This window comes from Balaenoptera musculus, chromosome 5 (genome assembly GCF_009873245.2).
Source record: "Balaenoptera musculus isolate JJ_BM4_2016_0621 chromosome 5, mBalMus1.pri.v3, whole genome shotgun sequence".
Classification (NCBI taxonomy): Eukaryota; Metazoa; Chordata; class Mammalia; order Artiodactyla; family Balaenopteridae; genus Balaenoptera; species Balaenoptera musculus.
The window spans coordinates 48,964,903-48,969,559 of record NC_045789.1 but is presented as its reverse complement, the minus strand read 5'-3'; positions in this window follow the sequence as shown (position 1 = coordinate 48,969,559).

Here is a 4,657-nt window from a genome sequence, read left to right as displayed (position 1 = left end):
CTGAAATCCCCCAAAGATATTTATCTCCCAAGAGGTCCCTCTTTGGAGATTGATAATTACCATGAAACACTGTAATTCCTACAATTTATGGTTTATTCCAGACATCCAGCTAATACTGATTCTACTATTTGCCTGGATTAAAGGCTGCCTGTTACCAAGAGACTTTGTAGCAATCTCTCCAGTTAATGTTTTCAGGCACTTGTCTGGAAGACAACAAAAACAGAAGTTGCTATGTAATTGTCATTGTTTACCACAAATTGCAAGGTGCCATCATTATGTTATCCTTTTCACTGTGATCACCAACATCATCATCATCATCATCATTATCAATAGTTAGTAAATGTCCACTTAAATGTACTCTATTTCACTATGTGTTCTAATGTGTCCTACAGCAGAGTTTGCCAAAGAAGGATAATCACGAAAATAGCACACTAGAGTCTTAATACTGTTCCAGTACTTTTTTTAAAAAATCATCATTTTTACTCAGTTTTGGAACCTAAAATTATAGAAGTATAAACACCAGCAAATTATCTCTTTATTCGGTAATCTATATTTTATGGTCAGACACATTTAGGCTCTCTAAATATTTGCTAAGAAATGAAAGTATGAATGAAATTAATAAACAAGTATGCAAAAGTTTGTAGCAAAAATATCCAATGAGATCTGAGGCTCCAGATGAAAAAAGGGAGAATAAAAATTAGCTGATGCCTCTTGAGTAGTGGGTGTTAGGCACATAGCATCCTCTTCCATTCAACATTGTGTCCAGGGAAAATTGAGTCATATTTTTCCCTTTAAAGGAAAAAGAAATCACAAAAAGGTGGAGCTCAGAGGCTCTCTTGAGCATCATATGATCTGGCATTGTAGTATTTAAACTTTTTCTGTTGGGACGCAACTGATGCTCCCATAGGCAAAACACTCTCATGGATGTATCCAAGGTGGAATGTAATCCCCACCACTTTCTCTCCTCTTCACAAATTGATTGATTGTAAATAAGGGATATAAGCATGACTGTAGGGATAACCTTGAAAAAATAAAAAAGTAAGTCTTTCAAAAATTCTTGGTGCTTGAACTCTAACTAGTAATGAATTATTTGGAAATACATCACAAATGATTGTAACATCGTTGGATCTCTCAGTACAGCAGCTAAAAGACCTGGGTTCTAGGTCCTGCTCATACACTGATTAGCCCTATGATCTAAAGCAAGTCATTTCCCTTCACTGAATCTCAGTTTCTTTATTGTAACATGAGAAGTTTGGACAAGGGTCCCACTTCAGTTCTAATTACTGGTCCTGTTTAGAGCCCTCCTTGGATTCTGACGTTAGGAGCTAAGTGTGGCCATCCCAGGAAAAGCTAAACAGGACTTGGAGCTTATCAAGGGGTTTTATATCTCTGAAAACAATTTATTCTCCCATCCCTTCTTTTAGTAACTTTTCCTACATCATATAGAAAAGAGTAAATTGGCAACTTTTCTCAAGCACAAGAGATCTCATAGTATGCCTGGGTACTATAAGCTAGCTCTTTGGGAAATTTATTTATTGTTTGCCCAAACTTCCTCCCACTGGGGATCCATCTTCTCCCCTTCTATAATAATCTTGCTCAGTCTTTGTGGTTCAAGTGCAAGTCACTGCACCCTGGAATAGACACATGACATAAGCCTTACACTTGAAGGACTCTTGATTCTCACAACAGTTTTGTGAGATGGACAGGAGAGGTGTAACTCTGCTTCCTGTTGTAAATGTAAGAAATGTTGTAAATGTAAGAAAACAAATTTGATTGGGTTTCTCCTACACTGTTTGTGGGAATATAAATTGGTGCAGCCACTATGGAGAAGAGTATGGAGGTTCCTTAAAAAACTAAAAATACATGAAAAATACATACATTACCATATGATCCAGCAATCCTACTCCTGGGCATGTATCTGGGGAAAACTGTAACCCAAAAAGATACACGCACCCCAATGTTCATTACAGTGCTATTTACAGTAGCCAAGACATGGAAACAACCTAAATGTCCATCAGTAGATGAATGGATAAAGAAGATGTGGTATACATACACAATGGAGTATAATTTAGCCATAAAAAAAATGAAATAATGCCATTTGCAGCAACCTGGATGGACATAGAGATTAACATCTAAGTGAAGTAAGACAGACAGAGAAAGACAAATATCATATGATAGTGCTTATATGTAGAGTCTAAAAAAAAATGATACAAATGAACTTATTTTCAAAACAGAAATAGACTCACAGACATAGAAAACAAACTTATGGTTACCAAAGAGGAAAAGAAATAGATAAATCCCCAGAGGGGAGGGATAAACCAGGAGTTGGGGATTAACATATACACACTACTGTATATAAAATAGATAACCAACAAGGACCTACTGTATAGCACAGGGAACTATACTCAATATTTTGTAATAACCTATAAGGGAAAAGAATCTGAAAAAGGATATATATAACTGAATCACTTTGCTGTACACCTAAAACTAACACAACATTGTAAATCAACTATACTTCAATTTTTTAAAATTAAAAATAAATAAATAAATGAATAAAATAAAAATTTAAAAATTGATTGGGTTTCTTGACTTGATTAAAATCATACATACAGGAGCTGCAGCTACAAAAACCCTGGAGTTTCTTTCCACTTCAAGTCTGGTATTCTCTCCATTTCCCCACCAGATCTTGAACCCCTTCACTTGTCATTATATCCTCACCCTGTATACAGAAAGGCAGAGAACTTACCCAAGATCCTGAGAACAAGATTAATATAATCAACCAATATAAGAGAAGAGAGCAGACATTAGCAGAAGCCATTATAAAGATGCACAATGCCTGTCAGGGTAAACATAGGAAGAACAACACTAACTGTAACAATCAATAGTATTGATTTATGGAGCAGAAATGTCATGAGAGGGCAATTTCAACATGGAAAATTTTAAAACAAGGGTCCAAGAAGAAAAATAAAACAGTATTCGTCCAACATTGTCTATGTGAAAAACATAATCAAAAGAGCAAAAACTTTTAGTCAGTAGAAAAATATTCTATGATAAGAGGCAAGGTTGGCTTATCAAAACTCACCATAGCCTATTAAATAAAATACCTCCCGAGATTATCCTCTTCACTTTACTTGGTAACTGTACTACTAATCCATGAAATCAAATATCTAGTCACTTTAATTTAGTTCAACAAACATATTCTGAGTGTCTTCTGTGTACCAAGCATTGTATTAGGGATCGGAGATAAAAAGGATGAACAAGAAATAGTGCCTATATTCAAGGAGGTAGGTAAATAGAGAAAGAAGTTGAGAAAGATGCCTGAGATTCTGACTTGGGCAATTGGTGGATGCCATTAACTTAGGGGATATAAGAAGAGGAGCAGGATAGGAGAGGAGATGGGAAGGGAGGAATTTGGTTTGAGACATCAGATCAGTTAGGAATGCGTTTGTTTCTTGGCTGCAAGAAACAACTTCAAATAGCAGAGTTCAAGCAACAGACATTTAACTACCACAATATGAAATCTGGATAAATGCAGGCCAGGTCAGCACAGTGGTTCAACAATATCAAGGATGCAGGCTCAATCTATGCTTTATTCCACCAGTCTTGTCGTGTTGGCATTTTGTCCTCATGCTTGTCACCTCATGTTATAAATTTCAGGGTATATGTCAGTTATTTGACTAAACTGCCATTTGTCATCCCACTTTTATCACTAAAATGAGTCTCCTAAACTCCAATATAATCAAAAATCAACAATTAAATGAAATGCATTAATTCAACAAGGAGGATAAGTACCAAAAATATATAAGCCTCTTCTTCTCTCTCCATCCACTTATTATACAGGTGGTAAGAAAAATAAAAACACAGTCTTGATTGCTAGCTAGTTGTAAATCATCTCCTAGTTCCAAAAAATCAAGCAAACAGCCATTAAGGGCTTCCCTGGTGGCGCAGTGGTTGGGAATCCGCCTGCCAATGCAGGGGACACGGGTTCGAGCCCTGGTCCGGGAGGATCCCACATGCTGTGGAGCAACTAAGCCCGTGTGCCGCAACTACTGAGCCTGCGCTCTAGAGCCCGCGTGCCTAGAGCCCGTGCTCCACAACAAGAGAAGCCACCGCAATGAGAAGCCCGCTCACTGCAACAAAGAGTAGCCCCCGCTCACCGCAACAGGGGAAAGCCCGCACGCAGCAACGAAGACCCAACACAGCCAAAAACAATAAATAAATTAAATTAAATTAATTTAAAAAAAGAACAGCCATTAAACATGTAAAAATCTAAGAAATAGTTTGCAAATGGCATTTTCTTTAGAAACCCATTTTCTTTCCAGGAGGAAATGGCAGAATGGCAGTCTACAGATGATCTCCACTCTACTTTTCACGTCCATTAGATAGAGCCATGGTGCACCTGTTTAATATAAAGTGCTTTATGAACAGCTGTTTCTTCCCCAAAGTAAACAGGCTGGATATTGAACTAGCCATCTAGTCTGGGCTTGCTGATAGCATAGCATCTTGATGTCCCCAGATGGAAGGCAGTACACGTAACTTTATTTATGCATATCACATATATGAGAATAGGGGTTTTTTCATAGACAACTAGGTTAGCCCTTGACTATTTTCCACCAGCACCTGTAAGTTCAGGAATGAGCTTTGCATATTTATTATT